Source organism: Bombus flavifrons, chromosome 4 (assembly GCF_040668555.2).
Source record: "Bombus flavifrons isolate JBK064 chromosome 4, iyBomFlav1_principal, whole genome shotgun sequence".
Classification (NCBI taxonomy): domain Eukaryota; kingdom Metazoa; phylum Arthropoda; class Insecta; order Hymenoptera; family Apidae; genus Bombus; species Bombus flavifrons.
The window spans coordinates 13,544,977-13,557,018 of NC_138445.1; the positions used below are offsets into that span (position 1 = coordinate 13,544,977).

Sequence of the window (12,042 nt, forward strand, 5' to 3'; positions counted from 1 at the left end):
TTGTTGGTAAGCGTCCAAAGAAGCCGAGAGGATCGATAGCCGCTCTCAATTTTCGTCTCTTTCCGCGAGACCGTTTCACGCAGTGAACTCGTAGGAACGTGGGTAGACGAGAAGTAGGAAAAGAGGTGGGGCAGGATCGGACGAAACGTGGCCACGGTGTAATTCGGTGTGTTTTAGGATCAGGGGTCAGCTCGTAAAGTTCCCAGGGACAGCCATAAAATCAGCCGCAAAACCGACGTGTACCCTCGCGGCGTAACACGTTCGTTGGTGCTACGAAAACTATCGACCGTGCACGCGTTTGCCTTTCGTTCGTTTCCTCTTTAATTTCATGGCCATTCATAGGATTGGGCACGTATACGATACGGTTGAACAAGCGGACTTTTAAAAGTTTGTGATCAGAAGATAAAATCGTAAATTGAACATTTTATTTAGATTCTCTCTCAATTTGTAGGAAATGCAGTTTATTAATTAATGCTTTCTTAATGGTATCTTTGGAAATACGTGTACGTGTGTGAAGACAGTTTTCATATTGTTATAAATCGAAACACTTTTCGCTTGCGGAAAAGAAATATTTCAATGTTATTCTATTATTATTATTTATGGCTTACGGTACGTAAATATGACTCTGCGGCTATATTTGTGGTATGATATACACAAATGAAAATAAAAATGAATCTATGTTACGCGAAACGTGCAGGTTCATTTTTAACAAATGATCGCTGGATATTTGAGAGTATATATTTCATTTTATTTCACCGTTCAATTTTTTCAAAAAAAAAGAGCCACCATAAAACTAAGTTATTGCATTTATCATATTTGTTAAAAGCATTGTATCTGTTACAAATATTATGTATTCAATAGTTTAACTTGTACTTTTAGACAAGTTTTTAGACAAGTCATACGAGTCGCGAAAAATTGTGTCGATATTGAAACCAGCGAAAGCGTAAATTAGGCATACGTGGCTGGAATTGTGGTGGAGGGATCGAAAACGGAGCAAGAAACAACAGGCTACATCCTTAGTTATGTCTCGAATTCCTCTTGTCAACGAGAAACTGCGATCCTTTCGACACTTGAGATTCTCCATCATGATTACGTTATATCGAATGCATACTGTTACTATAGTGGCTGATATGTAGGATCGCTAATTCGACAGACGGTAGCTGATAATTCGATTCACGATGCCAGTAATACATACGCAGCTAGATGCAGCTTGGAACAGGCTTTTACTGGAGTTATGGAAAGATCCTTACGTAACGATGCCACTAATTAGCATATATTGGCCTCATTATTAATCGAATATCGGAGGGAACGTTCGACGACGTCGTGGAGGAAATTGACGGTGTACGAGGTCGATAATTATTTTGGGTGTTTAGTATAATGTAGAAAGAGGTTAACAAGAGTTTGCAAAAGTGAGTAATAAAAGTTTGTTATAAAATTAAGTGTGATAATTTGGATAGATTCAATCGTTATTATAATGGGAGTTTATTATATACGTCGAAAAATTAATTATCTTTCTCTGATTAATAGTTCGCGTTAGTTGGCTAATTCTCCTCTATTATTTTATGAAATCCTGTCGAACTATCTCCGCTTCAACACTAAAATTTACATAAAGCCTGACTTACGTTATAACTAAGAGCTAGAGTTATCTTCCTATTAAATACCCTGATATATGCAGCCGTTGTATTTAATGTCAGCTGCATTTAGTTCACGTCAAAAATTCATCAAAGTAATTTAATCCTTCGAACTCCTTTGAATTGCACGTTATTATTGAAAATGATTTCACTGTTATAAGTTGGTCTGTTCATTTATGTTTCTCAGATTTTATCTGACGAATAAAGCTGTTCCATGAATTCTTAGGCATCGTGAATTATGTATTTTATACGATCTTATTTATTTTATTTGATATGTAGTTTGACAAATATTATTTCGAGACAAATTAGTTTTTGCATATGTTGATACGCGGATTTATAAAATATATCAACATTTCTATCTGTACATTTTATTCATTGCGTTGAGAGTAATAATAATATGTTAATTCTATGTATAACCAAAATAACAGTATGTGTAATAACATTATTCATTTTTATATTTTCCTGCACAATCTTAAATAGACTTGTATCATTTACACCTCATCTACAAAGGTGTCTTCTATAAACAATTCTCTTCATTTATTATTCTTAAATCGTTATTAATATATTTTTACCATATTAATATCACGTAACAAAACAATCAATGATCAACAAAAAGATCACAATAACAATATTACACCCGCTTTAAAGTTTGTGTGAATAATCCTTGATCTATGCTACTTAAACTGCGCTTAAATTGATAGTGTCCAATGGAAAAACTTTTAATAAAACGATTAACGCAGCTTTGAAATCTTTCATCACATATCTCATTTATCTTTATCATCCTTCCCAAATCATTATTAATGATTCCACGTTGTATCAATACAATATAACAAAGGTATAACAAAACAATAACAGTATATGTAACATAATATGTGCTTTATAATTTGCTAAACAATTATTGACTCGTACTACTTAATCCAGACTTCAAGCTGTCATTTAAAAGAAAAGGCTTCGTCGTGTATTTCCATTATCTTCATTCGTCGTATCGAAATCATTCTTAATACACAACCTGTTCTCTATACTGACACTGAAACTATGTTAGATATGTACATACGTATAACAGAAAATTCAATTTTAAATTTCATAATTATTTATTCCAATCGTGAAATCCGAGGAATCGTGAATATGCTATCTAACTACTGTAGAAGTTTCAAATCCAGAATTATTGATTTGTACTACTTACACTGCGATCAAGCTGTATTCATAGGACAAAATCTACATTACGTATTCCAATAATCCTTATCTAGCATATCTAAATCACTATTAATGCATAATTTACTTTCTATGTCGAAACCACAAATAGTAAGAAGATTTATCTATACATAACACTATATCCCTTTTAAACGTTACCTCACGAACCATTGACTCGTACCACTTAAACCGCGCCCAACAGGCACCCAAAAGAAAAACCTTTTGCAAACGAAGCTGCACAACTTCGAACCCTCTCGCCACACATTACAGCGCAGGTTCCCGATCACCTTCAACTCATTCCCGGAACCACAGCCCCCCCCCCCCTCCCCCCATTTAAAACCATCGCGGCGAAACAGGCCAAAGCAAAGAGCAATCAATTTCCCCGCAGTTCTCTCGCTACTCTACGATAACGGAACACCGTGGATATTGATTCCTTTTTTGTTATCGTGATAGCGGAAGCTTTCCCTAAGGATTTACCAGTATGAAAGAGGATCGACACCTTGCGTTCCACGGGATACTTCATTAATCACTCGTTCGTTTCCCACGCGTGCTCTGCTATCGTCAACCTTTCTATTCTTCCTTTTAAAGCAACGTGTTACGTCTGTAATGAATTATCAAAGTGTCATTTAAGAGAAAAACAACGAAGTCAGGCAATGCACGAAGACATTGTTGAAGTTCCCAGACATAATTTAGACATTTTTCGAACAGTATAACGGAGGCTGTAGTAATGGTCAATAAAAATATATTTCCTTCGAAGCATAAGGCATTTTCTTCGATAATTTTCATCGTTATAAATTTTATAGAGCCGCTGAATAATGATAATAGTGGAATTCGAGTCACAATCTATTATAAACCAAACAAAAAAATCTAAATTAAGCTGAATAGAAATTTAATCTGAATTAACAAATCCAAACGTTTTTTTCATTGAAATTATTAAAATACGTGTAGGGAAAAAGATAAAATTTGATAATTAAATAATAGTTTATTAAATATTATAATAATAAATAACAGTGGTATAGAGATTATACAGTTTTACGATTATTATATTTTAACCACTCAAACAATGCCAACGACTTTAAACTCGTCGATTCATTTGGAACCCTGTTGCACCTCTACCATACCACATTTTTCAAAATTTTACACATATAAAATACATTCCTGTCGCGCGTAGCTAAATTTTCAAGTTCACACTATGCATAAGTATTAATCCAGTTCATTATTACTTCTCGAAAATCTTTTACACGAATTTCTATTCTTCTACATTTACTTAAGATTGCATAAGCTTCAAGTTTATTTTATTCCTTTCAACCCATAGTAAATTCCGCGAATAAATTAACCTCGAAAAGATAGAAAAAATACTCAACAATCAGAATGACTGCAAGATCCAAAAGAACATACTCAAAGGTCTTGACGTCGATGTTTCAAGCGTAGAACGTTTGTTTTTACAGAGGGTTGACGGAAGTACAAAGGCGACAGCCGCGAGGGTTGTTACGAGTTGGTCCACTCGACAGGGGTTTGTGGAACGATAATAATTAGATCAGGTCGCGGAGGAAGCACGACCGATGGGGAATGTTCTTGTGGGGATAATTAGGTAATTGGTCTTGCTATACCCACGATCGAATCGCGGGACGGACCCACGCTAATTTCATTTTAATCAAGCTGTTCGATGGGCTGAACTTTCGACACATTTTTCCCAAGCTCCTCGAAAGTATCCGGTCTCGTGAATAATTCCGGTGCAGGAGGAAACGAATTTCGAGGAAGTGTCTAGACGGTAGAATTATTCGAATCGTATCCTCGAGAAGCATAGTAATGAGCACGAATTATTTTCTAGGATCTAACGCTCTGTAATACGTCTCGGGACTTCCTGTCTTGTAATCTACGTCGATACTGTCGTACAATTTGCATCCGTTTGATTTATTATTTCTTCCGAGATTCGTGTTCTCTCAGGTTGGTTTAGAACTGTCTTTAAGCACTTACTTTTGAGCTCTAGTTTGAGAGATAGTATCCGTGTACTTTCGTTAGTTTGCAGTTCGTGAGTAGTCTGTGCAAAGTGGGAATAGAAATTAAAAGGCACACGTTGCCTGGAATAATATATATAGAAGATTCATAGTCTTTGTCGTATTAAGGCGAAAAAATTAAGGCAAAAATTAATTTAAAGTGCAATTTAGTGTATTAATTCATACACGTAGGATATTTATAATCAGAAAATCGATGTAGATGATATATGAATGAGATATGGTATATTTTGTCCGCAATAGAACTAGACAAATATCGAAATTATAGTAAACATATAATATATTTCTCAGACAGTCTAACACAGTTTCCTTTAATTTAAAAAATTAAATTATATACTCTCAATTCATTGCGGAAAACATAAAAAGATATTTCCACCGTGAACGTGTTAATTTCTCGATCTCCTACTTTTCTACTGTGTAAACATTATCCAAGAAACATTATCCATAGCCGAAATCCAGATCAAACACTAGGGTATCACGTTCATCCGAAGAACAAAGATCCCGTGGCTGGAAATCCTCGCGTCTGCGCCAGCCATGTCACGGAGGCGGCCTCGTAAAATGCGGAAGAACGTCGAGCGCCGAATCGGATTTCCCCTAAAATTCCACTTTTGTCGTTGTATCCAGCTTGCCATGGAACAGATACCCTAGATTACGTTGCTCCGTTGATCACGTACATGCATATACGCTACTCAAGAATATCTGATACAACATCTGAAAGGATTTTCCACGATGGCACAGCCAGCGGTGGTGAACGTCGTTCAACGTAACTGGATACCCGTGGACATGACGAAAAATGAAAGAAAATCCGACTTCGCGAGTCGACAAGACATGTGCTTATAGAGTTAAGACATCGTTGAGTACCAACTGTCCTCCAGATCCGCAATGTACAAGATATTTCGAAAACTTGGAACCAAACTTCAAGATCACATACTGTTCGTTAAAGTAAGTAAAATGTCTTACTAAACATGGATCCAGATATAGCATTTTCTTCATCTTTTTATTTGAAACTGTTTCCGAACAGGGATCGAATTTTGGAGGGTGGTTTCGTCCCTTAAAGCTTGTTCATGTTGTTTTACCGCTGCTTTCAGTTGTTCTTCAGGCTTACAAAGTTTCATTCAAATCGAAGCTGGATCGTTTGTGTCTCTAACTTATCGGATCCATGTTCATTGAGATTTTCGTGCTTGTTTTGTCGAGTCCTATATATTTCTGAAGTTTGATCACGACCTTTCGAATACACTCTGATAGAATCTCTTAGGATTAGAAATAGCTAACTATTTGGATTTATAGTCTCAGAGTTCCACAAAGAAACAGTACGTGTTATTTTGAATTATTAATTATATTCATTAATTCATACACTCTGATCAAATTAAAATAATATTGTTACAAATCTATCGAAGTGACTGGATTCTTATGAATGACAATGAACTGTGTTCATAGAGCGTAGTTTCGTAGCGGGACGTCTGGAACGTGGACACGTGCGCTAGATTTTGTAGCCGCGTGGAAAAGTGGAGGAAGAGAAGGGAATAGGAGTGGTATGAAGGGTGGCACAATTTAATCCGTGTTTCAACGTGCGCGGCTTGTCGAGTTCGAGCCCGCTAATGGAAGGTTAAGCCAGCTGATCCTCGGCTAACTTTGTACACCTTATCGAGCAAGGAACCGATCGAACGGTCCTCTCCCGTTTACCTTGCGTTTCACCCCACATCGATCAAACAGGTGTTTGTCTAAGGAATTTACGACAGCGATCCCGATCAACTCGCCACGTCGTCCTCTACAGTAATTGCATCTCTTCGATGCCCACCTTTCTCATTCGCTAAAAGTCTACGGATCGAACAATTTTGTTTGGCTGACTTTGCGACGAAAAGACATTGAAGGTTAGTCTTGAACGTTCCTTCTGCTGGCTGGTGACAAAAGGAGGTTGAAAGATCTCGTCGGAAGAATCGCCGTTGCCAACTTCTATTGATTTTCCACGGGACCCTCGGGGGATGATGTAAGAGAGATTTAGTAGCAGAGATTTTCATCGAATTTCTGCCTTCGTCTATGTGGCATAACACGTTGCCATTGGGTATAGAACTTTGAAGGCTTTCGGGATCGGGTTTCCGACCTAATTTTCAATTTCGAAGGGATGTTTTAGGGAACGGGATTGATGGTATTATTTATATCGAAGATAAGAAAGAAATTACTTTATTTACTAATTATCTCTGCAAAGCTTGTACAGCTATTCGTTCAATTCAATTCTAACATAGTTATCTATGAGCGTGTAACTTCGACTCATCAAAATCGAAGGTTTGTTCATTTAACATGTAGTAATTGCTTTATTCCTGAAACTTATTCTGTTGTTTTATTAGTTTTTATAAATTCAATAGCCTTATCATATGATTATTCGAATTATTTCCTCTTGTTTCTTTTATTTTTTTTTTTTTTTTTTTGCTAGACCTAAAGTACATTATATTTTTTCATTTTTGCGTCATTATATTAAAGACCAATTGTGCCACATAATATGGACGTTTAACAAGTTTAATTATTCTGTACGAAATTCAGGATTGAATTTCAAGATGTTGAAGCTTATGTGACGCAAATAACCCTACTTTGTCATGTTATACATTGACAGTTTGTTTTTAGATGTAGAATTACTATTTTGCCAATTGTACCGTGATTACAGGGGCACCCTTGTTGATATTGTATATCCAGTAAGTATAGAACGTATGTGACGTCAGATATTCGGTTAGAGTGGTTCCCGTGATTCGATAACATTTCGCAAAGATCACGGCTGGCCTCCTTTTGCTTTCCGAATCCTATTCTTAGGGTGAAGACGAAGGGAACCCGGCATTCCATGCGGTAACGATGATTCGATATCAAAGCGAGAAGCGGTTAAGCTCTCCGCGCGATTAGACCCACGAAGTTATGCGGATCGTTGAACTCGAATAGCGAGTTTACCACTGCTCGACAATTCTCAGTTTCCATAAAGACTTAGAATCGGTTCTAAAAGTATCTCTTTGGCTGCTTTTTTTTCTTTTTTGATTTTACATAATTTGATACTAATAATAGTTTCATATTGTACTTGTATTTGAATGAGATTGTAGGTCGTCATAGTATAATTCTTCGACTTTTAAGGATTACTAGTGGTATATTTGTAACAACTGCTAACAGGCGTCAGAATAACGTGTATTGCAGCTTCTAAGTGAAGTTCTATTGCAATGTACCAACGATCGATGTTAGTATAACAAACGTACCAAAGACAAACACCGTAACAAATCATCAAAGAGTTAATAACGGAGAAATACGGATTCTTCCGCGACATATGAATTATTCGAGGAAAGCGAGTGCTAGAAAACATAAGGTAGGCTCGCGTCGACTGTGGAGGAACTTGGCCTCGTACGTTTCGTTCACAAATTGCCGCGACGTTCTGGCGGTCGTTCGACTACACCTGCAGCCTGGTGGAAATTTATTGGCCGGGTCAAACTCGTTTATCAGGCCAGGAAACGTTGTCGCGAGCCGTTTAAAATTCAATCGAACGAGAGCCATCGTCTATGCTTCTTGGGTCTACTTGGGTAATTCAATGACTCTTTTTCTCGATTTTCTTTAGCATGTTTGCGAATTCTCTGGATTGGATAAGAATACCATACCCTAGTTGGATGTTTCACAACGATAAGACCAGCCAACCGAAAAGCAGTCGATCGTACAACGATAGTACATTGTCTATATATGTACGTACATACGTCAGCCGCACGTTGCACGTCGAACTGCAACATAGAAAAGAATCGGCGAAGGAGCAGCGAAGATGTAAAAATGGATAGCGCGTCGGGCGTACGACGATTCGACGTAAAAATGTCAAATGGTGTCAAGAGACAGTGCTATTTCGCCATTTCATTGCATTTGAAGTATTACCTACGCGCATCCTGCAATATGTCTCATAACGAAAATAGTAGGATGAACAAAGTCAAATATCTCAGAAACGACAAGTTGTATTCAAAATCTTGTATTCATGTAATATGTAATATGATGAATGTACTTTAGTATATATCTTGTATTCAAAATTTCCAGTTCTATAGAAATCAGGCGTAACAAATTGGACATTTCATTAAAAGAAGAGGAAGAAGAAAAAAAAACAAAATTATCCTCTATATCTCCTCTACGCATTTATCTTTCAAGGGTATACTTCTACAGCCTATCCTACCTCTTTCCGAATTGTCTTTACGCCGTAAAGAGACTCGATTGTATTAAATTGCACTTCGAAGTAGTCGAGCAAAAGTTTTCTCGTACTGCAATAACGTTCCATTTGGAAACTCTAAGTTGACTTGCCTATTGATGCTGTTCTGCGTTAGTGATATACATAGTTTAATATAAATATAATAAAACTTACAATGTGTTATTGCTGTATTGTTACTTTCCTTATCTCGTAAATCTGTTCATAAATCTATCTCTTAAATCTGTTACTCCTTGTACAGTTTATATACTCGTAACATACCTTTTCCACTTATAACTTCGACACGATGTGAAGTCGATACGATTTCCAATTAAAAGCCAATACCTCGGGTGGATATCGTAACGTGAACCAGGAGGCCAGTTTTCACTCACCTCTCTCCTGGTATTGGCCGTTTAAAGCACGTTGCGCTAGTTGTAGTCGTCCCATTAAATTCGAAACTGCAACCACCCCCATATTCGGGTGAGTTTAAAACTTCCAACATTCTGTACACGCGAATCGTGCAGCGAGCCGAAGAAACTGCGACAGGAAAGTGACATTAAACTACTTCCACACGATGGTATAATGTTTGTAAGAATAAGATCACATTCTGGACGTGCAGTGGCTACAAAAAGTATTTTCACATGATTCTATTTATTGTAGCATTTGCGCTCTAATTAATTAAATCCAAGCGGACATAATAAATTTTATTGACATAAAAATAGAAAAGTTTGATACTATAAAAATGTTATGTATAAAGCCTGATGAAAATTACACTCCATTGGGAACTAAGAGTGTGTGCAAATATTTTTTCTAGCCATAGTATATACTATCATCGTATGATAGTATGAAGGGGATGTATTTCTACGAGAAGGCACTCTTAGTCGTTCTACAACCAGTCATGGCTCGTTTCCTTACCGAAGACCCGGATGCGTCATAGGGTGATGAATAAGAAGAGTCGTCGTGAACGTAAGCGACGAAAGAAAGAGTAGGGTGCGTGAGTAGGGGTATACGCGAAACGCTATTTAATTTGTTTCCTAGGGTGTCACGCGTCCAACCACCCCATTAGACGAGAATAGGCCTCGCGATTTATGCGTCGACGAGATTATCTGGAAGATAAGGGCGGACAGTCAGATAACCGCTGGAATTTCGGGGGTTGTTTTCGTATGGAGGACAGATCGAATTTATCACCCATCGACCTACTTAACTGCTGTAGCCGAGGGTGGATCTTGGCTCCGCTGTTACTTTCAGAAACTGGGACTCTTGTGATTGTTCCGGTATAACGTCGATGAAAACTAGCTGGTGCGTTTTAGGAAGTTGATGTTACTTTATGGAGTTTGTGGAAACAAGTTTAATTGCTTCATTTTATTGAATATTTATTTATTACCAAATAGCGTATCATTTGTTCGGAATAGTTTGTACAATTCTTCAATGGTGTTTATTTACGATATTGCAATTTCAAAGTTAATGCGATTAAAATCTGGTTTCTTCTATTTTTTTGTTCTTTTCTCAGAATAGATGAAGAACGTTTAGCTTTTTATGTGTTCCTTGTAAACCATACTTTATAAAATTGCCCATTCTACATTAAAAAGGTGAATGATTTCTTTATTGTAATTTTGTATCTAGAAATAAGATTTCAATGATATTGCGTTTACGCAATTTATGCGTATTATTTCACTGTTCTATCTCTAGTGGATCAAAACATTTTCCTCATTTCACATATCTAATTGTTTTTACGTAGAATACTTATTTTAAGAAAAAGATTGGGTAATAAACTTTGATTATGGACATAACTCTTCGTTTCTTTAGGTAATTAATTATTCAGAGTGAAAGTCGCATTAACCTACTTACCACACCAAATATTCAGTCTTTTCGCTTCCTTCATTTACCTCTAACAATTCTCTTCCATTTTCCATCTTGCCCCTTCGCGAATACCTTCGATTAAAATTAACGCCGCTCGATTTCTCGCAATTAAAGGAGGAAGATATTGTAGGAAGTAAAAAAATGGCTTTCCTGTTCTTCTTACTTTACATTTTATCAAAACTACACGTTTCAAAAATGCTTTCTTTAAATTTAGATATTTTCCTGAAGATGTTTTTAGAGATGAAAGAGATAATAAACGATATCAACATACGCTATTATTTTCAATACAGTCGAAGACATTGGCTATTTTTAACCCCTAAAATATCTTCAAATGTTGCGAACACACAATCTCGTAATTCGATAAATTATTAATTCACTAAACGTGTTTGTTCTCAGTGAAAAAGAAGCTGGTCAAAGGTAAAATTAGAACGCACTGTGTTTTCTTCGTAAAATAATCCGAAAAACAGTTTCTATTACTAATGTTAAATTAACAAAAAATAAGTTCTCTTATTGAATTTCTATTTTTAAATTAGTAAAAGGCAATTGTTATCACAAGCTAAAAAATTCCCTTTTGAAAGACTTTGAAAAGTCTAAGCGCTTTAATTATTTGGAAATTCAAGCTAAAGATATCGTTGTACCTTCATGATCTTCGAGAACTTCATAAGTCATGGTGACATGGATCTCACAAACGTCTTGGAGCTACATATTAATATTATCGAAGCACCGTATTAATATTGTATTGAAGAATATACGAAGAATCAATCTACAAAGCCAAACCTCCAGTTCTTAAGTTCTTGTCGAAGACAACGTAGCAATTATCAATCATAACGAGTCGAAAAGTACACGACCAACACGCTCCAATTGAAAAGTCACCTCGGAAACAGTTCGGAAGCACTTGACGCGATTATTGAGCGAAGGATTGAAAGGTTGGCAAGTGCGGCTGGAAGTTCGAGTTCCGGATTACGCAGCTCGTCGAAGGATACGAAACTTTTGTAATTGTTCTATCGATTTCCTCTCCCCTACCTAGTCTCGGAAATAAATGTTCTCTACGCCAGGAAGACGGTCGAGCGCACGCAGCTTCCCGAAATTAAACGGTTAGGCGTGTCCTAACCTCTCTTTTCCCGTTGTTCCCATTTAAGAGAACAACAATAGGCAACCCAAC

The 12,042-nt window shown here is 36.7% G+C and overlaps 1 protein-coding gene across 1 annotated transcript in view; it reads left to right on the plus strand.

Moving 5' to 3' along the window:
* Positions 1–804: 804 nt before the first annotated feature.
* The window catches only part of LOC138178765 (alcohol dehydrogenase 2), a 319,787-nt gene continuing 308,549 nt past the window's right edge, over positions 805–12,042 (plus strand). Inside the window, exon 1 of the mRNA XM_069110985.1 lies at positions 805–818. The gene's annotated coding sequence lies outside the window, so the exon portion shown is untranslated. The remainder of the gene's footprint in view (positions 819–12,042) is intronic.